General features: G+C 38.4%; 1 long non-coding RNA gene and 1 pseudogene across 1 annotated transcript; both read left to right on the forward strand.

The window, feature by feature from the left end:
- The first annotated feature begins 3,033 nt into the window (after positions 1–3,033).
- On the forward strand, positions 3,034–4,891 carry LOC147492306 (phenylcoumaran benzylic ether reductase Pyrc5 pseudogene; annotated as a pseudogene).
- Positions 4,892–18,969: 14,078 nt separating this feature from the next.
- LOC147492307 (uncharacterized) lies at positions 18,970–19,981 on the forward strand. The gene is made up of 3 exons (XR_015200094.1): positions 18,970–19,035; positions 19,115–19,249; positions 19,339–19,981. It is a non-coding gene; the product is annotated as an uncharacterized LOC147492307 (long non-coding RNA).
- Positions 19,982–26,492: the final 6,511 nt, after the last annotated feature.

Consider the following 26,492-nt stretch of genomic DNA (forward strand, 5'->3'; position numbering starts at 1 on the left):
AAAGGTATGGGCATATAGTCTGAAGACCAAGGATGAAGTACTTGGCATGTTTGAGAAATTCCATAGCATGGTGGAAAGAGAGACAGGGAAGCTTTTGATGTGTATTCGCTCAGATAATGGGGGTAAGTACATTGGGCCATTTGAAGAGTATTGCTAGAGTCATGAGATTCATCATGAGCAGACCGTTCCCAAAACTCCGTAGCAAAATGGTATAGCCGAGAGGATGAATCGTACCATTATAGAGAGGATGAGATGCATGTCGTCTCACTCTAAGCTACATAGAAGCTACTGGGTAGAAGCAATGCGCACAACATGTGATCAACCTATCGCCGTCAAAGCTTCTGAATAGTAATTATCCAGAGAGAGTATGGTCAGGCAGAGATGTTGATTATGGATACTTGAGGGTATTTGGGTGCAGGGCATTTGTGCATTTCCGAAGGATGAGAGATCTAAGCTTGATGAGAAAGCCAAGCAATGCATTTTTTTGGGTTATGGTGATGAAAAGTTTGGCTACAAACTCTATAATCTGATTAACAAGAAGGTAATCCTAAATCGAGATGTTGTGTTCTTGGAAGACGAAACGATAGCAATTTCGAGGAGAGTGAGAAGCTACAAGCTTTCACTAATGATCTTGTTGATTCAGATCCAGAAGTTCATACTATGGAACGTGCAGAAGGTATTAAGAATGCAGAGAATCATGGGCTTGAAGCTCATGATGAGAATTATATTGCTCATGATAGAATATAACCTATTGATATGGAATATGCAGATGAAGTGCATGAACCACCACCAGAGCAAGCAGAAGTACATCCTCCTAAGGCACCAGCAGATGGGGCAAGGATGTCAGACAGAGAGAGACAAGCTTCAACCAGGTATCCACCACATATGTATGTTTTACTATCTGATGGTGGAGAACCTATGTATTATCAAGAGGTTCTTGAAGGTACAGACAAAGAGAAGTGGCTGAAGGTCATGCATGATGAGATGTATTCTTTGCATAATAATCACATTTATGAGTTAGTTGAGAAACCGGAAGGAAGAAAAATTCTCAAGAATAAGTGGATCTACAAAGTCAAGCATGAGGAGAATAATCTATACCCAAGGCACAAAGCTCGCCTTGTTGTGAAAGGATTTGGTCAAACGAAAGGTATTGACTTTGGTGAGATTTTCTCTCCTGTAGTGAAGATGACTTCTATCCAGGTGGTATTGGGTATGACCACAAATATGAACCTGGAGATTGAGCAGCTAGATGTTAAGACAAATTTTCTTCGCAAAGACCTTGAAGAAGATGTCTACATAGACCAGCCATAGGGGTTTGAGGTCAAAGGCAAGGAGCACCTAGTATGCAAGCTGATAAAGAGCTTGTATGGGTTGAAGCAAGCACCAAGACAGTGGTACATAAAGTTTGATTCCTTTATGGCAAAGCAAGGATACAAGAAGTCTGCTTCCGATCATTGTGTGTTTGTTTAGAAATTTCCAGACAAGGATTTCATTGTGCTCTTGTTGTATGTGGATGATATGTTGATAGTTGGCCCAAATGTCAACAAGATATTCAAGCTGAAGAAAGACTTGAGTAAGTCCTTTGAGATGAAGGATTTGGGTCAAGCAAAGCAGATACTTGGAATGCGCATCACTCATGACCAAAAGAGTGGGAAGTTGTGGCTTTCTCAAGAAAGCTACATTGAGAAGGTGTTGAAGAGATTCAACATGGATCAAGCGAAGCCACTCAGTTGTCCGCTTGGTGGCCAATTCTGCATGACCAAAGAGATGTGTCTAAAGGGTGAGCATAAGCAGAGTCAGATGGAAAAGATTCTTTATGCATCCGCAGTGGGCAGTTTGATGTATGCAATGGTGTGTACAAGACCGGATATTGCTTTCACCGTTGGTGTTGTAAGCCGATTTCTGTCAAATTCGGGTAAGGAGCATTAGGAAGGTGTTAAGTGGATATTAAGATATCTCAAGGGCAGTTCCAAATCGTGTTTGTGTTTTGGTGGAAGTAAGCCCTTACTTGAAGGCTGAATCGATGCGGACATGGCGGTGATGTTGATTCAATGAAGTCCACCTCAGTGATATCCGGGTTACTTTGCGGGGAGAGCGGTTTTTGGCAATCTAAGTTGCAAAAGTGTGTTGCCCTCTCCACTACAGAAAGTATATTGCAGCCATTGAGTGTTGCAAAGAGATGTTATGGATGAAGAGGTTCTTCGATGAACTAGGGCTAAAGTAGAAACATCTTGTAGTTCTATGTGACAGTCAGAGCGCCATCCATTTGAGCAAGAATTCGAGTTTTCATTCAAGATCCAATCACATACATGTGCGTTATCATTGGATTAGAGAAGTGCTCGAAGACAAGCATTTGTGTATTGAGAAGATCCATACCGACAAGAACGGGTTGGATACGATGACCAAAGTGTTACCAAAAGGTAAGTTTGATGTTTGCTGTGTTATCGCCGGAATGGTAGCAGACTCCTCCTGTTGATTTGGAAATTACATGGAGGTATCCCCCCTCATTGTTCGGGAGGGGGAGAGTGTTGGAGTTATCCCTTACATGAGGATGAAAAGAAGTTTAGTCTGCGTGATGATTTTGGCGCCGATCGCGTCTTTCGGATTTTGGTCTTGCTTTCGAAGACGCCAAGACGCGCCCCATGTCGTGGACAACTTACAGTGTTTTTTAGGCGCGCGACTTTCGACATTGGCTTTTACCGAAGCGGCGCATGCATGCCTATTTTCGTTAGAATTTCTATTTTTGCAAAACCGCGAGTTTGCAATATGAGGTTTTGGGTTTTTGGCAAAACCTAAGACAGAACCAACACGAACTAAGACAACACAAGATAGAGAAAACCCAATCTTGAAAGCAATCAAGATTGAGAGATAACATTTACAGATAGACAAACCTGTAAAGAGAGAGGAGTGATCTAGTAAGACGAGAGACTGAAATAAGTGATTGTAATTTTCCTTCCCACTTTATAAAAGGATTAGCTTTTGTATAAGTAGGCACCATTGGCCGAACTACGGCATATCTTTGTGTTGTGGTATGCGTTTTACTTCTTTACATTATTATCTGTTATTAATAGTTGTTTAGAGAGTTGAGCATGTTAGCTAGTCTGTACTTAATATTTAGAATTTATCTAGAGTAGAAGTGAGTTCAAATACAAATTATTTGTGTAGTGGAGATCGATTGGTATTGGTGTTAAACCCCAACAATTCTTCCCTTCGAAATATGGTAATAATGTAGATCTTGGCCATGGCGTTGAGCCAGCAAAGAGTCTTTTTGTAAACAAGGTTAAAATCTGCCGACTTGTTGAGGCCGAAGGGATTCCCTTCACCTTTGTCGTCTCAAATTTGGGTTCAAACTGGTTTCTCCCCTCATTGGTCCAGGTTGGAGCTACAACTCCTCCTAGAGACAAAGTCGTCATCGTAGGGGTGGAAACTCAAAAGGTACCTTTTCACTATCTATTTCAGCAGACATCATGCATTAGGTACATGTCCAGTTTACTAATCACATGTAGATGTTTACATCCTCTCTGTTACCAGGCCAGCGATTTTTAACAAGGAAAATGAACATTGGGACCTACACAATTAAAGCAGTTGATGATCCAAGAACCTTGAACAAGATTCTCTACATCAAACCACCAGGCAACATCATTTCCTTCAATGAACTTGTCTCCAATTGTCTTGAGCTAGCTGCCCCTGCTTGTCTCCCTGTGGGAGAAGAACATCGGAAAAACACTTGACAAGATTTACCTTTCTGAGGAGCAAGTGATGAAAGTTATCCAAGGTAAGTCGAAGATAATATAATTCTATTTGCTACTAAATTGCAACTTGAGATCTAAGGACAATTTTCTCCACTCAAATCTTTTTCCATACGCTGAATTGCTAACTAAGCTCTCCCCCATCATCCATTTTGGTTCAACAAATATATTCTTCGTTTTGTGCCCCTTTTTGGTCAATCAGTCACTCAGCTTTTATATAGGGGACAAACTTCGAAATTGAACCTTCAATTGGAGTGGAAGGTTCTGGGATTTATCCTTAAGTGAAATATGCGAGTGGTCATGAATTTCTTAATCAGTTTGACTGATATGCAAATTCTACATTTCATGTTGTCTTGTTAAGGCCTATTTGAATATGATATCAATAGAGACCGCCGTTATATTGGCGTCTGTGGAAGAGTTACTATATCTATATTGTTGTTCTACCTGGTTCATTTTGATATAATATAATCATTTTAAGATTTTGGATTTAATTTCTTTATAAGTTCGAATTGATGTGAAGGGTCAATTCTATAAATATATTAAAGTCTTAGAGGTTCGGTAGAATGATTGGACATCAACATTTTTATCTGGTAGGGTCAATAAAAAACCAGTGTCTCTGATTCCATGTTAAATTGTCAATTTCTCCAATTATGTTAAGGGTCAATTCTATTAATTAATCAAGTGAGCGGAGCGAACGTTCTGGGCCGAGGGGAGTTATGTGGCCAAAATGTCATTTGGTTGGTTTCTGTCTGTCTGTCATTATTTTTCTTCTCTTCGTCTCCCTCTCTCTCTCCACTCTCCACGCCCTCCTCCCTCTCCCTCTCCAATTCTCCATCTCCAACCCTTCGTCTCCAGTTCTCCAATTCTCTGCTCACACCCCCACTGCTAAGCAGTATACTAGCATATTAGAAGCTCATATATGTCAACAAATTTGATAATGGGTGCAGATTCATAGAAATGAGCAATATCATGTATTCCAATTACTTCTAAAGTACATATTATACTATGCATATGAGAAGTCAAAGATGGAAACGTGTGATGTCCTATAACTTTATATAATCTTTTTATGCAATTTATAAGTATTTAATTTGATGAAGTCAAAGATGCAGATGTTTGATGTCATGTAACTTATGAAGTGCATATTATACAGATGAGAAGCATATGTTCCCAACAGCTAGTACAATGCATCCTAGGTCCAAAGGAAGCATATACGATGAATTGTTGGTGGCTATCATATAGTTGAAATTTATTGATTATTCCTCATTGCCAAGTGAAAAAGAAGAACAATGACATGAATGAAGAAAAGATTAACTAATGGTAAAGTTGCTTGAGATTGGTCAAATTCCAGGTGCCTAAGAGAACATGGAGATTGAAGAACAAGAATGATCAGTACTTACCAAAACAAATTTGTGTATTTATAAGGCTGTAGCTCAAGAGAAAACTCTGACCCCCCGCCAGAGAAAGGGATTTCTGAGCGGTACAATGCCTAGGTACTGTCCTTGGGATTTTTAGGAGACATTGAAGATTGTGCTAACAAGGGACCAAATCAAACAACCTCAAATCAGAAGGTTGCAGAGATGGTGGTTGATGGTGGTTGCTGAGAAAGTGGGAACTCCAAAACCCACATGCAGAGAAAGCAAAAAGTAGAATGAGCCAATTTGTGGACGTCACATCCCTTCCCATTCCTGGTAAAAGAGGTGAAACACCCTCCATTAGGCTTCCTTCTAAAACCGTGCAGAAGGGTTTAAAAGCTTGCAAACATGCGCTCGTCGCTCGCTTGGATATGCAGAAGGTTAAACTAGAGGCCATTCAGGAAGAAGGAAACTCCAATTGGGGATTGAGTGGGCCAGTAAAAATTTCGCCTTTAGGTAAGGGATATATTATTCTTCGATTCTCCAATGGAGACGATGTCAAGAAAGTATAGGAGATAGAAAAGCAAGTAGAGAAAACTCAAAACCAAGATATAGGTAATGTTGTGCAAGGTATTATTGAGAGTGGGGACTGTATGAATCTAGTATCGAAAAACAGTAATAAGAAAGGAAGTAAAACTTATCACTGAGGATTGTGCTCGGCACAATTTCCTTAAGACTAAAAAACGCCCGGTATGGTTCTTTGCAAAGCCTCAATCGCGTCTCGGGATACAACAGTGGATGGATGGCGTGTCACCCGACCAATGACCGACTCTACAGAACTCTCAAAGATACTCGGACAAGTTAGTTTTTAATAAGAGGAAAATAATGTTGTGTTTTCGTGTTTTCTAAAACAGGAGAGACCTTAGTTTTATAGATCTGAAAAAACGCAACTTCAGGCTATTGCCTTTATGGTTTGACTCGAATCAAGGAAAGATTTTGTAATTCACGGTTTAGGTTTTGGAAAGAAGACCAAAACAAGCCCCAAGACTTCGCCCCCCCACAAGCGGCGTGTGTGGGCACCGCCAAGACTAAGGTTTTTCGGAGCTCCCACCTCCCGAGAGCCCCCAAACCAAGGAGGCCTTGTGTGGCTGTAGAAGCACCTCCTTATATCTCTCTACACTATCCCTCCATAAGGACACAACCAATATAAACTTAAGAGTCTTAAGTTTAGTAACCAATAATGGGACTAAAGCCCCCCATTAGAGTGTGAAGTAGTAGATAAAAGGTCATGGGTTCAAACCCATGAGGACACAAATTCATTCACATTTCCAACAATCCCCACATGAATGGAATTATTAAGAAACGTAAGAAAGGAAAAACAAAACAAGAATGTCCGGAGTATGAAGAAGTTATGAATGGGTCGGAAGTGTGTCATCACGACTTGAACCTTCGCTTGGTGTTTTGTCTGTCGGGATTACTAGTTGACCCGGTGACCTTAGTCTTGAACTGTTCAACCTATATGTAAGCCAAGTCAACAGGTAACACACATAACTTCAAAAACATCATAGAGTTCCCTCGGTTGTGCTCATTATAGCCATGAGCTTCCTGGTTTCATGAGTGCTCTAGAGAACAAGCCTATAAGTTCTCATAGGAAGGCTTCTACTTCCTCACTCATATAGGTGCCTCTATCGAGAGTGTAATTGTATCATTACACTTATTTGGAAAAACCAGCTATAGAAAGCATTAAGAGTATTCACTCATCCTTTAAAAGATACGTAAGGTACTACTACATCATAGGGATGGGTACGAGAGTTTTCACTCTAGGTGTAGTACCCCCATGAAAATCAATTGAGATAACTTGTTTCCCCATTGAACCTTGATCCCGGGATCTCCATTCCACGAAGGTTGGGTGTCGGTTATCGGTGATTTAATTAAATAGGCAATTAGTCTTTAATAGACTTTAGCCCCATCCCCTCGATGTACTAAAACCCGCTCTCTCTAGCGGGCCTTTAGTTAAAGGATCGCCTAAATTTTCTTTTGACCTCACAAAGTCAATAGCTATGATCCCATCTCTTAACAACTGTCGCGACAGTGTTATGTCTACTTAATTTAATATGTCGAGATTTCCCATTATAGGAAGTATTTTTGGCCCTCAAGATAGCGGCTTGGCTATCCGCAGTGAATAGAGGCAGTGGAGCGAGGTTTAGGCCAAAGCGGGATATCCATCAAAAATTCTTGATCCACTCTGCTTCCTCACTAGCTTTGTCTAAAGCTATAAACTCAGATTCCATAGTGGAGCGGGCAATGCAAGTTTGCTTAGATGATTTCCAAGACATTTGCACCCCCGCCATAGTGAACACATAACCACTAGTGGATTTAGATTCCCGAGAATCAGCAATCCAATTGGCATCACTGTACCCTCAAGCACAATTTGGATATCGCCATAATGAACACCATAATTTGAAGTATATTTCAAATATCTCAATACCCGATAAGAGCATCCCAATGCTCATTCTTTGGGATTTATGGTGTATCTACTAAGTTTGCTTGCTACGGCAGTAAGCTATGTCGGGTCTAGTGCAGTTCATAAGATACATGAGACTGCCTATAACCCTAGAAAACTCTAAAGGAGATACACCTAATCCAGTATTTTTTGTCAAATGTATACTAGGATCATATGGTGTTCTGGCAGGTATACAGTCAAATTGATTAAATCTTTTAAGCATTTTCTCTACATAATGAGATTGAGACAAAGTAATTCCATCAGAATTATACACTATCTTAATGCCAAGAATGACATCGGCGATACCCAAATCTTTCATGTCAAAATGCTTACTCAAAAAAGATTTAGTCTTATTGACGGTCTCTAAACTGGTTCCAATGATCAACATGTCATCCACATATAAACAGATAATTACACCGGATTGTTCCTCAAATTTGCAATAAATGCATTTATCCGCCTCATTAATATTAAAACCATTAGAGATTAGCACACTATCAAATTTTTCTCATGCCCTTTGTTAGGAGCTTGTTTGAGATCGTAAAGAGATTTCTTTAGCCTACAAACTTTTCTCTCAAGGCCTTCTAAGACAAACCCTTACGGGCTGATCCATATATATCTCCTCTTGTAATTCCCCATTTAGAAATGCCGTTTTAACGTCCATTTGGTGAATTACTTAGATTACGAAAGTAGAAGCAAAGGCTATTAACATTTCGATAGATGTAATCCTTGTCACAGGGAGAGTAAGTATCAAAGAAATCAAACCCTTCTCTCTGTTTATAGCCTTTTGCTACTAATCTCGCTTTATATTTATCAATAGATCCATCGCCCTTTAAGTTTCTTTCTAAATAACCATTTATTCCTAATAGTTTTACAACTGGGGGCAACTCAACCAGCTCCCAAGTGTTATTGGTTATAATGGACTCATATTCACTTAGAATGGCCTCCTCCAAAAATGGCATCGAGAAGATGACATTGCCTCTAAATAGGTCTCGGAGGATCATCCTCTACCAAGAAAGTAAGGAAATCAGGTCCAAAAGAGGTGTTAGTCCTAGGTCTTGCTCCTCCTCCGAGTTCAATTTCATCTTCAGCCAGGAAGAATCTTCTCGAACTCTAGGAGCAAGTGTAGAAGAACTCGAGTCCCTCCCCGATCTCTCAATAAATGGGAATTTATCCTCAAAAGACAAAGCATCCCTAGACTCAATAATGGTATTATCATCAACAAATCTATTTTTAGATTTGAAAACTAAAACCTGTAGGGCTTTGCTATTATTACATGCATAATAAAAACACACACAATCTGAGTTTAGGGCCAAGTTTAGTCCTCTTGGGTGTTGGTATAGATACCTTAGCCAAACACCCCCACACTTTAAAGAATCTATAAGTCGGTGTCCTATTTTTCCACATCTCATATGGAGTTTTATCGTGTCTTTAAAAGGTATCTTATTGAGGAATATAAGGGTCGTTAGCAAAGCCTCCCCATAGGTTCATAGAAGCCCTGTGAGCTATTGATCATTGAATTGATCATATCTTTGAGAGTCCTATTTTTCCTCCTCTCTGCTATCCCATTGGATGGGGGAGCATAAGGGGGTAGTGGTCTCATGTACAATACCATTATTTTCACAAAATTTATTGAAAGGACGGAATATTCACCTCCTCTATCAGACCTAACTATTTTTATTTTCTTGTCTAACTGGTTCTCAACTTCAGTTTTAAAGGAAATAAATTTAGCTAAGCTATCATCCTTACTCTTAAGAAGATAAATATGACAGAAACGTGAAGCATCATCAATGAATGTAACAAAATATTTATTACCTCCTCTAGTCATGTAACCTTTAAGATCACATAAGTCAGTGTGAATCAATGCCAACAACTCAGTGTTTCTTTCTACCTTTTTGAAAGGTTTCCTAGCATATTTAGATTCTACACATACTTCACATCTCTTATTTTCAGAAATAGTATTCTTGGATATGTTACCTAGATGCATCGGTTTTTAATTGAAACATTATTAACGTGTCCAAGTCTACTATGCCACGAGATCAAATATTTCAACCATATAAGAAGAAGTAGATGCTTTATTAAATTCAAAATCAGTTACATTGAGCTTAAACAAGCCTTCATCTAAATAACCTTTACCCCAAAGGTTCCCCTTTAGTCGGAACAAATTTGTCCGACTCAAAGACAAGTTTGAACCCCTTCTTACTTAAAAGGGAACCGAAACCAGATTTTTCCTAATATCGGGGAACATAAAGAACATCCTTCAAATTAAGAACATTTCAGTGAACTTCAAATTAACAGTCCTTTTTCCTTTAACTCTGAAGCGGATGAGTTACCCATGAACAGACTTTCTCCTTCTCCCGTAGGAGTGAAGGATCTAAATGCACTTTTAGTGCCACCGGATGTGTTTGGTAGCCCCGGTGTCTACCCACCAAATATCATGTTACTTTCACCAAGTTAACCTCAAGAACCCCAATGAGAAAAGTTACCATCTGAACTACATTTGCTTGTGCCTTGTCTTTCTTCCCATCATTAGGACCTTTTTGAATTCTGGTCCGGGGCTATATGACCTCGAGATCCGCACACATAGCAATGAATTTCAGGATTGTAAGGTTTCTTTTTAAAGTGAGGTTGGGACTGTTTATTCTTGTTTGCATATGGTTTCTTTTTGACGGGGAATTTAGTTGATTTAGACTTAGAAGAACTAGCAGCGTTACCTTCAACCAGGTTAGCCTTAGCCTTCATTTCTGAAGTCTCCACATTGATTTCAGCCTTCCTGTTATCCTCCTCGATCCGAAGGTTGACGATCGGATCTTCTAGGGTCATCTCTTTCTTCTTATGTTTGAGATTTTTTTGTACTCCTTCCACGAGGAAGGAGTTTCTCAATGATGGAAGCAACACGGAAGCCTTTGCAGATTTTATAACCTTCCCGCAAAATCATGAATAATTATTTGCGGCTCCTCCACTTGAGAAACAACAGATTTCCCATCTTCCATCTTGAATTCGAAACTTTCCTACAAGAAACTTCTTAGAACACGTGATCTTCGTGAGCATACTTCTTATCAAGTAAACTCCACAATTCTCAGTAGCGGTCATTACACACAAAGATAAACATCATACAAATCAAGGAAAGACAATCAAGTATATAATTTCTACATAAATAGTCTTTCTTTTCCCATCTCTCCACACCACCGTAGCGGCCGGGTTCCTCTTCATTTTTTCATTGTAAGCGGGTTTCACAATGAAATCCATTCAACAATTTAAGAGTAGTCGATAAAACCGCATTTTCATCGGCGCGGTAGCTTAAAATTTCTGCCATCAAAAATCTCAGGTTTGACAGACTTACCACTAGGTTTTTCCATCTTAGCAGTATTAACAACAACGAGCACAATACTAGATAATAACAGATCGTTATTAGACAATCGATTTTTCGTCTTAAGATTGTATGAATCTAGTATCGAAAAACAGTAATAAGAAAGGAAGTAAAACTTATCATCGAGGATTGCTTTCGCACAATTTCCTTAAGATTTTAAAACGCCCGCCGGTATGGTTCTTTGCCGGCCTCAGCGTCGTCTCCCGAGGATACAACGATGGATGGCGTGTCACCACCAATGACCACTTACTGGGGAACTCTCCGGATACTCGGACAAGTTAGTTTTTAATAAGAGGAAAATAATGTTGTGTTTTCGTGTTTTCTAAAACAGAGAGACCTTAGTTTTATAGATCTGAAAAACGCAAGACCGGGGCTATTGCCTTTATGGTTTGATTTCGAATCAAGGAAAGATTTTGTAAGCTTATTACGGTTTAGTTTTGGAAAGAAGACCAAAAACAAGCCCAATACTGCGCGCACCCACGCCAAGCCCAATTGATTGGATTTGCATTCCTAGGCCTTGCGAGCACCTCCCTTATATCTCTACACTATCCTCCATAAGGACACAACCAATATAAACTTAAGAGTCTTAAGTTTAGTAACCAATGTGGGACTAAAGCCCCCCACATTAGAGTGTAGTAGATACAAAAGGTCATGGGTTCAAACCCATGAGGACACAAATTCATTCACATTTCCAACAGGGACATGGTGGATAGAATATACACTAACTTGCCAGAGCCAACTCTTGTGGAGAATATCTCTTAGAAGAAGGCTTACCAAGCTCTAGTTGATGATTCAGAGAGTGAAGAGGAAGAAATTGAGAGATTTACAAATCATGAAACCTAAGACACAATCGATAGCAGTTTTATTAACGTCTTAGCAGAGGGTTAATGATGAAGCTTGATTGGTATTACTAGCATGGCTGGAGGATACCAGGAAAGAAAACCAACAAGAATTCACTCTGGTCTTGAGCAAAAAGAACGGCAAGCAGGCCAAGCGAACTACTGGGTGGAAGCAAGCTCATGTTTCTCCACCATATACTAGATCTAAGTTACAACCTAACTAGGTAACTACTGTGGGACTGAAGATGGTCTAGATACTAGCTAGAAACGTTTGATGTTGAAGGGTGACCACATTTGTTATAAATGTGTGTCCCCATTTATGCATAGTTCATGCATAGGGTAGCAATAACATTCTCCCTTTTACAAATTTACAATGTAGCTTTATTTTACATTATATCTTCTTCAATAACTATTGGAGTGCCTACATGCATAGACAAGGTTCTCACATGTGTAAACTGTAATTCTTTTCTTATGTAATACAAAAGTTAGCTCACTTAGAAAAAAAAATTAGATTGAAGAACAAAGCAATGGCTTGGATATTTTGGTGCAGACTTTGGGCGCCTCTAGGCTAATTGGTTTTGCTAAAATATGTTAGTCCAGAGTCAGCTAACCAAAAATGGCATATACTTATACCTATTTCATGTAGAACCAGAGGATTCAATTCAATTCAGTGTATATTTACTTGATTGAATTCTAAAGAGATTATAATTGTTTATATAAAGTTTACAAAATAGGAAACAAAACAATTCGGTGGCTTGAGAAACATGGGGCGCGGGTTGCGCTCTGTTTAGACTAGAGAAGAGCACGGGTCGCGCTCTAGCTACTGGACATCTCGAAAGCCTCGGTGAGCAGTCATACTATACACACACTATATCGGCGAAGCAGTCGCACCATATACATGGAAAGCAAAATACAACTTTCTACACTCCCCCTCAACTTGGTGCATAGATGTCAATCATGCCCAACTTGTCAACTGAGCTGTCAAACACCTTGTAGGATACACCTTGAAATTCAGCTTCTGCACTCGATCTGGCAACAACTTTCTGCTTTTTACTATGCCAAATTACAAGATTTCCACCGACAAAAGTGAAATATCTTGATGTAGACCGTCTATTAGTTTTATCACCAGCCCAATCTGCATTTGTGTATCCAACAATATCCAATGCATCATACTTTCCAAATAGTAAACCTTTGCTAGGTGCTTTTTTCAAATACTTCAGGATACGAAAGACTGCATCCATATGTTCTTCACTAGGACAATGCATAAATTGACTAACCACACTCACAACATAAGCAATATCAGGTCTAGTATGAGATAGATAGATTAACCTTCCTACAAGACGTTGATACCTGCTTTTATCAGTAGGAACTTGGTCAGAATGAATGGCGAGTCCTTGATTCATCTCAATGGGTGTCTCCATCGGTTTGCAATCCAACATCCCGGTTTCAGCAAGCAAATCAAGGACATACTTCCTCTGTGAGAGTGAAATCCCCTTTTTAGACCTTGCAACTTCAATACCCAGAAAATACTTCAGTTGTCCTAGATCCTTCATTTCAAATTCCTTCGACAAATACTTCTGCAATTCATTTATTTCCTTCGGATCATCTCCTGTAACGATCATGTCATAAACATATACAATTAGAGCTGTAATCTTACCATCCTTGTGTTTGATAAACAATATATGGTCAGAATTGCTTTGTTTGTACCCAAAAACTTTCATTAACTGTGTAAGTTTTTCAAACCAAGCTCTTGGAGACTATTTCAGGCCATATAAAGCCTTCTTCAGTTTACACACCTTCCCAACATCTTTGGGATGGTTCTTCACACCTGAAGGCATATCCATGTATACTTCCTCCTCCAAGTTCCCATTCGGGGAATGCATTCTTCACATCAAGTGGGTGCAAAGGGTCAATCTCATTTCTTCGCAAAGTGAAATTAAAATCCGGTTGTATTGATTTTCGCTACAAAAGCGAAAGTCTCCTTATAATCAATTCCATAATTTGTGTGTATCCCTTTGGCAACCAATCGCTTTATATCTATCAATAGTTCCATCTGCATTAAGCTTCACGGTAAACACCCAACGACATCCAACGATCTTCATTCCAACGGGCATATCAACTACCTCCCATGTTACATTCTTTTGAAGGGCTTCCAATTCTTCATTCATTGATTTTTTTCTATTTTGAATCTTTCAAAGCATCCCGCGCACGTTACTAGGAATAGATCTGATGAACAATTGATTTATGACAAATGCATGGGTTTGTAAAGGCTATGGTTAGACATATAGTTAGCTATAGGGTATTTAGCATTGGCTTTGATGTCCAGTTCATATTGTTTCTTAGGAACTCCCTTACTAGCTTTTGTGATTGTCTAGGTTCAAGACTTTCTACCCCAAATGACTTCATTAAAGGTTATAGGAGGTACCGAGGTGGAGCATTCGATCGAGATCTTCAGTTATTGATGTAGAATGGGAAATGTCATATACTACTGAGTTCGGATACATCCGGATCATGCTTGTCTCTCTTTATTACGGGGATCAATTTCTACTTCGGGAACTTCAAATCGTTCCTCCAAGTGTTCCAATTCTCCAAAGACATCGATTCCCTTCACGCCACTCTCCCCGAAGGAAGACTGGGAAACTCCCTCGAAAGTAATGATGAAGTCCGATTCATGGAATGAGACATCAAAGGGATATATACATCTTGGCAATAATCGGATCATAACACCTATACCCCTTCTGAAACTCTGCATAACCCACAAAAATACACTTCTTCGCACGAGGATCAAGTTTACTTTGTTCTGGTTGTGGGATATGAACATAAGTTGTACATCCAAACACCCGAGGCTCCAAGTTAGGCATAGATGGGATGGACAAAAGGGTATGGAGTTTCTGATAAGGATTCTGGAACTCAATTACCCGTGAGGGAATCACGGTTGATAACATATAACACGCTTGATTTCATCGCTTCACCTTAATAGGATCGAGGTACATTCATGCCAAACAAGGAAGCACGAACAACCTCCAACAACTGCCTGTTCTTCCGTTCGGCTAAACCATTTTGTTGGGGGGGTACCAGAATTGGAGGTTTGGTGACGAATTCCAATTAACCGGCAAAATTCAGCCATGAGGCCATTCACAAATTCTCCACCATTATCAGACTGAAAAACCCTGATAGATTGTTGATACTGCGTTGCCACCATTTTGTAAAAATCAGTAAACATCCTATATGCATCACTTTTGTTTTTCAGTAGTGACACCCACGTCATGCGAGTGCAATCATCAATAAAAATCACATAATATCTAGCTCCAAAAAATGAAGAAACTTTGGCAGGACCCCAAACATCAGAATGAATTTTTATAAAAGGAACAGGACATCTATTAATACTTGATGAATATGAAATACGGTGGCTCTTGGCCAGTTTACAAATGTCACAATGAAACTCAGACTCACTAACAACTGAAAATAACTGAGGTTGCAACCTCTTCAAATAACTAAAAGATAGATGACCTAACCTACGATGCCATAACCACACAACTTCTTTTGCATTCTCGACCCTATTAACCTGATTAGCTTGCCCCAGAAAATTCTTTTGTTTCTCTCCAGTTTTTGTCAAGTCCAGGTAGTACAGTTTCCCCTTTCTAACACCATAACCAAGAATATGTCGAGTCAGAATGTCCTAAAAAACACAGAAAGATGGATAGAATGTCACAGTAAATGCAAGTGCGAGGATAATTTGATAAACAGACAATAGGTTAGGCAAGGGATGCAATAACTAAGACAGATTCAAGAGTGAGGGTTTTAGATAACTAAATAGACCTTTCTCCGCTAACTGGAGTTAGAGTACCATCAGCAGTAGAAACATCGGTCTGAGGTGAAGGTCTAAGACTTTTCACAAGGTTAGGGTCATTTGTCATATGGTCAAATGCACCTGAATCAATTATCTATGTATTATTCGAAATAGCCTTACCATTCATACCTGATTGCGCGACACTAGACGAAGCATTGTCTCCATTCACAACATTAGCAATGGCGGCCTTGCTTAAATTCGTTTGTGGCCTCTTCGAGAAGTCCCACCAATCAGGATAACCAATCACTTCATAACATCTCTCCTTGCTATGACCCAAATCTTCGCAAACACCGCACTTTTTATCTGCCCAAGGATTTGATTTACCTTTAGGATAGCGTGGAGGACCAGAAAAAACTGGAGGAGTTGTCTTGCTATGAACAGCCAAGACAGAGGATTCAGTTGATAAAGAGCGCCCCATAGTCTGTTTCTCAGATTGTACCTTACGAATGTAAGCATAGCTTTGTTCCAAGGAAAATTTAGGTTCTTTCCGAAGGATCTCTCCACGCACCTGATCATACTCCTAATCTAGTCCATGTAAAAACATATGAACATGCATTCTGGACATCGTGGACGTTTCATGGACTACAACTTCAACACTGTTATTCTAGGAGGTCACCCTCTGCTCAATCTCCTGGAACATAGCCACCAATTCGTTGTAATAGGAAGGAATAAGTCTCCCATTCTGCTTCGCTTCAAAGCACTTCGTATTCAATTCAAAATTTTGAGTTTCATCAGAGTCATCATAGAAGGTCTTCTCCACAGCCTCCCAAATATCTTTTGCAGTAGGAAGACGAATATAACGGTTCATAAGAGAAATCTCCATAGAATCAATAAGCCACCTTTTTACCTTTTCATTATCTGTTGCCCAAACTTCATATTCGGACGAATTCATAAGCAGTTTAACCTTTGCGCCAGTCAAATAACCAAGCTTTCCCCTTGCTCCAATCCGCATCCGCATGAGAGGAGCCCAGATGGTATAGTTAGACTCATCTAATGGAACAGTTTTTGGGAACGCTGAGTTGTCTTGTGGGGTGTAGTGGTGATGAATGATACTTGAAGAATTGTTGTCAGATTCAGCCATTGCAGAAAAAAATGATTTAGGTTTTTGAAGAGAATAAAAAAATAAAACTTTGTGAGAGGGATTTAAGATTCAAGGATTCAATAATGGGTTTAAGATTCAAGGATTCAATGCAGCGGATTTCAATGGTTCGACTCTGATACCATGTAGAACCAGAGGATTTAATTCAATTCAGTGTATATTTACTTGATTGAATTCTAAAGAGATTACAATTGTTTATATAGAGTTTACAAAATCGGAAACAAAACAATTCGGTGGCTTGAGAAACACGGGGCGCGCTCTATTTAGGCTAGAGAAGAGCGCGGGTCGCGCTCTAGCTATTAGACATCTCGAAAGCCTGAGACATAGGTCGCGCCCTATATACACTATATCTGAGCGCAGGTCGCGCCCTATACATGGAAAGCAAAATACAGCTTTCTACATTCCAGACACTAGAAGACGGCCAAGCTAGATTTTGCCTAGAGTGAGACAATAGGCTGAGAATTTCACTAGAATATGATAAATGACAATTAAATCCGTGGTAAAATTAATTGAAGAGAAAGGAAAAAACAAAATTTATTTGTATAAATATATATTAAATTTTCAATAAACATATATATACTATATAAATTTATACTACAAGCCCATTATATGAACTCAACCTAATATGAATTCCACCACCAAATTAAAAGTGTATTTATAAGATGAATTGATGATTGATTTTTGGTGAAGATAGTCTTCTCATAATGGAGAATCTCCCTACAAAAAATCAGCCCAAACGAAAATGTTTAACCTTGTCAAAGTTGTCTTGAAATTTGAAAATTTTGGACCGTTTGATAAATTTATAACATTGTATGCAAATTTTGATACGTCTAGACATTTTCAAATGTGTTGATTTTTTTTAAGGATGAACTATATTGTGGGGAGAACATCTCCACTAAAAATCAGCTTCTAATTCATTGTTTTTCATGGTAAAGTTTTTTTTGGAGTTCATAGAACGGGCAAGTTTATCCTAATAGCAACAATCGTTGAACTAAATTTAAAGTTGAAACTCATTTCTAGCAACTAAATAGAAGGTGTCACAGGATAGATGATGGATCTTAAACTAGTGGTGTAGTGCATATTTGTTTGTTGATTGGATGCCCTCTTCTCGTCGAGGCCTATAACAATGGCAACCGAGTACACGTACAAGTTGTGGGTTCTTGTCAGTACATAGTCACTACACCTTTGGGGTATTAGTGTAAACAAAATGAGGGTTGTGGCCATCTGAGTTGCTTAGCCCTGCTAGACTAAAGTGGCTTCATGGCAAGAGAGAAGAGGAAGTTGAAAATCTTCTTAGATTCATTTATAGCTATTGTATGAGTCCTGAACTTAACAAAACCACTGGTGGTGGAATAGTGAATGTAACTGTTGCGACTAAATGCAGAAGCGAATGACAACACAAAATCAACCTTATACTAAGACAAATGTTCCAACAATAACCCAGTAACAGTATCAACTAACAAAACATAAAACAAGTAAAGAGAAAGTAAATAACACACACCACAACGACACAATGACACAAGGATTTAAGGTGGTTCGGCCTTGATACCTAATTACCTATGTCCACATATGGTGAGATCAATGGTTCCACTAGTTGAAGAAGAATGTTACAAAAGGAGTTGATTTGACTGTACACAACAATCAACTCTCAACCACTCACAAAGAATAAATCACTCACAAAAAAGAATGAAATATACCCAAATAGATTGGGTAATTAACGAACTAACCCCTAAATTTCAATTGAGGCACCGATTTTTTTTTCCGTCAATTAGGGTAACCAACTTATAGGATTGGTCAATAATGGTAATCCATTAACCCGCCATACCAAATTCTTTGTATCTATTATTAATCCAAAAAAAAAAAAATAATAAAATATATATATATATATATATATCGGTTTGTCTAGAGTGCCACTCTAATATTGCCACTCTTATCTCACACTTCTCCTCAGCCGTCCGATCCCACCTCAAGATCTGACGATCTAATTCACTCAAAAATAGCGAAATTTCAAAATTTCAAAATATTTCGGAAACCAAAAAACGAAAAAATGCGAAATGTTTGATCATCTCTCACGGTCGTCTTCTTCTCCACTCCAGAAATTTTCGAATCTAGAAAAACTCTTTTACCAAACAATTAATCAATTTTTCGATCAACAAGAACATTATTGAGTCTCGAGAAAGTTTCTCAATTTTCGATCTAAGCTTCTTATAACTAGATCTCTTCGATGGTTTGGCATACAAGAGAAGCTCACCAGGCTCAAAGTCCAATCTCAAGATGTAAGCAATTAAAACCTCAAATCTATTTTATAATATTTATTCATCCTTTTTTTATTTTTTATAATGTTTTACGGTTTAGGATAACATCCGTAAGTTTTGCTAAGAAGAGTTTACCACCATCTCAAATCGGTGTGTTTCTTCGTGATTATCACGGTATCGCTCAGGTCAAAAGTGTTACTCGTGCTAAAGATCTTGCATATTCTCAAGGCTCACGGTACTAATCCATTTTGTTTTCTATTTATTTATTCACTTGTTTTTGTATTTTAGTTTTAAAAATGGTTGCTTTATATTGTGGGGTTGTAGGGCTTGCACCTGAAATTCTTGAAGAATTGGAAGCCTAGGCTAATTTCAAGACTTTGGGAAGTAGCCGGCACGCGATATGAGGATGATAAGTTAGTGAAGCAATGCGCTTCTTCTACTCTGCTTTCTGATGGAGATAGTGCAACAATGCCACTTGAATATTGGACTTGTCGAACAAGTGGAGGTATTACTAGTGCATAGTGAAAGATTCTACTCTAGACTCACTCTGTTTGAAGGCTTTGTTTCGTGTATTTTTAGTGCTTCTTGGAATTCTTAACTCATTTTGTTTTGTTGTTCAATGTTATGGATCCGGACAAGCGCCTATTGCTTGGATGAATTTTTTCAAGAAGGTGAGTCTTGCATCCTATTTTCATTCATTCTATTTTAATTCTTTTCTCTTGTGTAATCATTCATTTTAGGCTATATTTCGTACTAAGGATGGGGAGACGTGTGGACGGATAATTATTGGTAACTTGCTAAAACTTTGAAGTATCTATTTCTTATGGCTCACATCTTGATGTGGATAAGGCTGTTAGTCATACTTGGTACAATTTCTTCATTCATGATATAAGTGTTTAAACCTTTCCAGTGCACATCAGACCTATATACGACCAATCCTGTAGGCTCTAGCCTAAGCATTCCAGGAACCTTGGGATTCAATTCAGACCAGTTTGCTCATACTTACCATTCTACATCATTAATGATTGTAATATTCTTTTTGTAGAGTAGTTGCTATTATGAATCTTAAACAAGTAAACCAGGTATAGGCCGTTGTGTGAATAAGCGATCAAATTGACATTCAAGTGCAAACACAAACTATTAAGTGAGAGTAGACCAAATCGTCAGTAGAAAGTGACCGACATTGTGTTTCTTTGAAGTTGCTTGTATTTACAAATAGTCATCTTATACTGCCTTAATAGTTTTTAGTAATCCCACTCTTCTGGATTTCAATTATTTTCGTGATGCTTATTGTTATCTCTGTTCATATGATTGATATCCTCGTTTAAAGACGGCGACAATTTCGGTGAACTCTGTCAGAGTTCGGTGAACTAGCATATTCTAGTGAACTCTGTCAGAGTTTTAAATTCTGTCAGAGTTCGGTGAAGTAACATATTCGGTGAACTCTGTCTGAGTTTTGAACTCTATCAAAGTTTTGAACTAACATATTTGGTGAACTCTATCAGAGTTTTGAATTCTATCAGAGTTTGGTGAAGTAGCATATTCGGTGAACTCTGTCCGAGTTTTGAACTAGCATATTCGGTGAACTCGCCGAGTTGGTGAAAGTAGCATATTCGTGAACTCGCCGGAGTTTTAACTAGCATATTCGGTGAACTCGGCCGAATTCTGTTTTGCTTCCACATTCATTTAGAAATTAGTGTGCTTGTTGTGCGCTTAATGGTGTGTTTCAACTTTTTCTCAAGGACATCAACTCATCTCACCAAGGCCGAATGAATTGACGCGTCTTTTATTTGTGGTTGTGGCATCCTTTACCGTGTTTCTTTTCCGATGTTTGTGATGTGGGTTTCAATTTGTTTTGAACCCATTTATGTCTGATTTTCTGAGAGACAAGTTTGCGGACATCAAGAACCGCTCTCTTAGAAGCGGATATAACCAATGAATTTACACTTGGTGTGGCTGGTGAACCCTTCTCATTTCCCCTGTCATAACAACAAGGTGATGGCAGAGTCTTCCGGATTGACAGTGAAATAAATATCTCGGCTTGAGCAATTCATCAGGGAATATGTGAGGCATTGAAATGGTTTTAGGTTGTTTATTGGTGAGACTTCATTTGATTGTTGAAGGTGTTTGATAGTTTTGTAACATACACTGAGCAATCAAATTATTGGAATCCATTCCAAGGGGAAAATAAGTTTTGGAGTTTATACAATATACAGTGGATGCGTAATCTTAGTTTACGTTTATAGGTGGAAGTAATTTATGTTCCATTAAAACTGGACATGATTTTAGTCAATGAACTTTTATTTTTTTCTGCGTGAAATGTTGGTTGATGTTCACATTAGACGTTCACTTTTACAACTTGGGGCCATATAAATTATGATGCTTATTTTCTTGTTTAATTTATCAAAGGTTCAAAGCGGGTTATCGGTTCACATTTGTGATGTCAAGAATTCAGGTTTTGAAAATTCGAATGATTTTAGTTCTAAACTTCTGTAATTATAGTTTTGAAAATTCTTTTGTGTAATTTATCACATGGTAAGACCTTTCAGATTGAATGTGAAATGGAACTTCGATCAAGTATGATAATATATCACTTCTAAGAAGCAAACCACCATTTTGGAAGAAGACATTGGCGGACACTTGGTATTTTAGTTCTCGGCCATTGCAGTTCTCGAACGCTGCTGCGTTTTGTTTTATTTGCTCATTCACTACCGCAAAATTACCCATTTCAATACAGGCAAAACATCGTTCAATAGAACTTTGCAAGTGGCAAATCTTGTCAGTAGAAAGAAGATAAATAATGAAACAGGAAACTCTATCAAAGATTTAGTACTAAATTCATACGCATATGTTGTACATAGACTTATGTTACATATATTATGCAACTAGCGTATTTTGAGGACATAAGAAACAATTACACAAGGCCATAAAAGCAATAGAGCATCTTTCACTAACACTCAAAAAACATAGATCTTTACAACCTGCTTTATCTTGGCTTGGCAAATTTGGGCACCCCACTTTTACCTTGGATCTCAATCAGGCATGACATGCATCCAGACAAATGACCACAAGGGATGCAAGCCCCCTCTATTGGAGCATCCAAACATATCACACATGTTGAAGGTATGCTCTGCTGAGTTTCACTGTTACTAGGCCCACCTTCAGGCACATCCCATCCATTGTACCCAACTTGGGATGGCTTGTACGACCACCTGTTGCTACTACTTCCTGCTACTACTCCTTAGAGGAGATGCAGGTCCTCTCGTAGGGCCCCGATTGTTGGAGCTATTTTCTGACGAGTTGATCCAATAAACTGGTTTGTTGTCTAGAATGCTCTTGTGTGCATTGGGATGCAGTGGTCGCTCGTCCATGGAGGAGGAATGGATATAGGTAGCGATTGCCATGGATAATTCTAAATCTTCGTTTGTCGTCAGTGATGCAGTTGCCGGAATAAGTGGTGCCGTTAAGGAGGGATTCATCACCTGCAGGGTAGAACGTCAGATAGCCCATACTCTCCAACAAGCTTCAGTTCTGCATCCAAACGCTCCTTCTCATATGGACGACGAGGCTTCTTAAAGGTCTTCCCATTCAAAAAGAGCCTGTAGAAGTGTTGCGACTTTCTTTCTGTATGTATCTTCCATTTGCGCCATTCTAAACAAGAAAATTTTCTTTAAATAATCCTATCACTACTTTCGAAATTGCTGGCATCAAACACTTGGAAGTTGGAACTAACTAATGTTGTAGTAAGTGTGTTTTAGTACCTTTGTGTGTCGGCAAAGTAAACAAGTTATCGCTGAACAAGCTCATAAAACCTATAGCTTAAATCAGTCATTAATAATGTTTAGCTCAAAGAAACAAACATTATTAAATGAACTAAAAAATACTGCAAACTTGCTAAATAATCATATGGGCATCTCTAAAAAACTTAAACAAATAAATGGGTATCATTATAACGATCAAAACAATCAAAACAGTAAGTTTCATAATCTACTATACAAACTAAATTCACAAGCACTAATAACCACACGCTAACAATATGCGAAGACAAGAAACAATTAAACGGTATCTCGGACTTGCTTTGCTTCTATTAACCACAATTTGTTTTTCAACATGTCAATTCATACATATTTTTATTTCTAATAGGCATACAATAATTCTCTAACCATTTTAACTTTACGGTTCCTTTTCCAATTTGTTTCTCGATGAACTCCTTGGTGTGCTTGATCACTTTATCAGTTTTGTTGCACAAGATGAGCCTTTGGAATCTTTACGCGATATGACGAATCTTTGAGCGATACCGTGATAATCACGAAGAAACACACCGATTTGAGATGGTGGTAAACTCTTCTTAGCAAAACTTACAGATGTTATCCTAAACCAGAAAACATTATAAAAAAATAAAAAAGGATGAATAAATATTATAAAATAGATTTGAGGTTTTAATTGCTTACATCTTGAGATTGGACTTTGAGCCTGGTGAGCTTCTCTTGTATGCCAAACCATCGAAGAGATCTAGTTATAAGAAGCTTAGATCGAAAATTGAGAAAGGAATAATGTTCTTGTTGATCGAAAATTGATTAATTGTTTGGTAAACATTTTTCTAGATTCGAAAATTTCGGGTGGAGAAGAAGACGACCGTGAGAGATGATCAAACATTTCGCATTTTTTCGTTTTTTGGTTTCCGAAATATTTTGAAATTTTGAAATTTCGCGATTTTTGAGTGAATTAGATCATCAGATCTTGAGGTGGGATCGGACGGCTGAGGAGAAGTGTGAGATAAGAGTGGCAATATTAGAGTGGCACTCTAGACAAACCATATATATATATATATATATATATATAATTATATATATATATAAGTAGCTACTTAAATTAGCTACTTAAAAATAAAAATAAATGACGTAAAAACTTCACCTACAAAATGAATTCAAATCTAATTTTTAGTAGTTATGAAACACTCAGCTCATTTGAAAACTTCTAACATAGATAAAAATTGTTGGCATCTTTAAAAAGAAATCTAACGGTTCAAAAATGTTAAGTTTTTGTAATCGTTTTTTGCCAATGTTAAAGGTTTCCAAATGCGTTGAAATTTTGTAGAGATGATCTTAGTATTGAGTATATCATATCCACAAAATAATAAGTTTGAATTCATTTTGTTGGTGAAATTTTACTTACGTACTTATTTTAAAGTTAACTTAAGTAGCTACTTTTTAAAAAAAGACTGTATAAATAAATTATTTTGATTTTCACTAGAGACTAGGAATCGATGGGCTTTCCATAGGACCCATTTTACTCACGGGATTCATCATTACTTTAGCCACTTTAGCGGGTTGGCCAGTTACTTGAGATTCAAAATTGTTTTATTTCCTCATGTTAGCAATGTACAGCGGTCAAATAGGATCATTTTCTTCTCGGGATATTTGACTTTTTATAATGTGGGAGTTAGAATTAATTCATGTCTACCTACTTCTCTAGATGAGCCAATTAGGATTGATTTCCCCCCTACTAGATGGGGAAATTAGGGTCTCTCTCTCTCCCCCCCCACCAAGTAAACACAGAAAAAAAGTCAACTTGGGTTGATAGTATTTTTTTTGTGTGTATTTGAGAGGAGACCCTAATTATTCATCTAGTGTGTGTGTGTGTGTGTGTGTGTTGGGGAGGGGAGGGGTAACACTAACTAACCCTTAGAGCATTTGCAATGCAGGTGATAGAGGGGGGTTTGTGAAAACTATCACCTAGTTGGGTCCAAAAGCGCTGTGCAATGCAGGGTGATAAACTCGGTGATAGTTTTCCCCAGTTCAAAACAAGGTGAAACCTTCCACCGAAGTTTTCAATCGACTTGTTAACCGGACGGGATGTTGGATTCCGTCTGGGTGTTTTTTTAAAAAAAATGGGTTTTTTGGGACGGGATGTTAGATTCCGGCCTCGCATGATTTTTGACTTTTTTCGTTTTTTAAATTTGAGGCCGGGATGTTTCATTCCGTCCGGAGTGTTTTTTCAATTTTTACGTCCAGACGGAATCCAACATCCCGTCCGAGATATTTTTTATCACCTTTGCATTGCACAGCTTCACCTTGTTTTTCACCGGGTTAGTGAAAAGAGGGTGAATAAGTGATGAGGTGGCGGTGATAGAGGGGGGAAAAATTATCACCTGCATTGCAAATGCTCTTATATGTAAGGTCAATGAGTAAAATTGAGATGAGGGGTAAAAACCGCCGTATTTGCCACCATTTCTTGTGGGATAAGGGGTCATTGGACTCAGCCTAAAAAACAAAAAAACTCACGACACAAGGATATACATGCCAGTTACTAGGGGTGTAATACGGGGCGGGCGAGTCAACTGCAGTCAACTAGTGATGGGGCGGGTCGGGGCGGGTCTAGGGGATACAAATCCAGTGGTCCCCGATGGGGCGGGTTGAAATGTCATGTCTTAGTACCATCATCCGGCCTGTTGGGTCAGCTAACGGGGCGGGTTTTGGGCGGGTCATCCGGGTCGGGTGGAAATTATCGTTTTAACCCAATTTCACCCAAAAAAAACTTTCTAATTCTGCAAGTAATATATTTCCAATTCACAACATAGAAAAAAATGGAATCAATCAATAAAAAATAAAAAAAAAAACTTGAATTTGAACCCAAAACCATATCTGTAAATTTGAAACTTTTTTCTCGTGATTTACTATTTGTAAATTGATTATTTTCCATAGCATGATAAAATGAAGATGGGAACGAGGATCTATGGTACAAAACAATAAAATATAAAATAAAAGAATTCGAAATTAATATAAGGATGAATGATTCATCTTTTCCAAAATTCGAAAGGTGAATTTGAACTTTTGATATTTGCCCAATGTTTAAATTTGAATACGTGAAATTGATGTTGAAATTATAAGTTTGTATTTATATCTCTCAAATTCCTACAAAAGTTAAAAGAAAATATAAACAAAATACAAAAATATTAGAGTTAGAGTCTTGAAATTGTGCGGGTCAATGAGGTTGGGTCAATGACTTTTTGACACGTGCGGTGGTCGGGCGGCTTGACGCGGTCGGTTTGAGCATAGAACCTACACCCATAGCCCGACCCGCATAAAAATTAGCAGGGTGGGTGGGTTTGTTTTCGGGTCGGTGCGGGTTTGGGTGGCGAGTGAAGATCGGGTACCCTACCGGATGATGGGTCAACGGGTTTTTTTTACACTCCTACTAGTTACTGAGGCCATATAACGTGTCATACGAGGCCACCTAATTGCTTCTAGTATAAGAAAATGTGTGTATGTTAGATTACAATAGAAAATATCGGCAAGGTAAATGAGACAGTAAAAGCAAAAAAAACATTTGCATTATTTCTAGCCAGAAATTAAATAAGAATATATATATATATAGGGGCTGGCTACCTTGACAGCTCCAATTGACAGCTTATCTTGACAGCTCGTCACGTCCGTTTGATCACAACCCATCCAACGTCCAAGAACTATTCCTTATCA

The sequence above is a fragment of the Coptis chinensis genome, chromosome 6 (genome assembly GCF_015680905.1).
Source record: "Coptis chinensis isolate HL-2020 chromosome 6, ASM1568090v1, whole genome shotgun sequence".
Lineage (NCBI taxonomy): Eukaryota > Viridiplantae > Streptophyta > Magnoliopsida > Ranunculales > Ranunculaceae > Coptis > Coptis chinensis.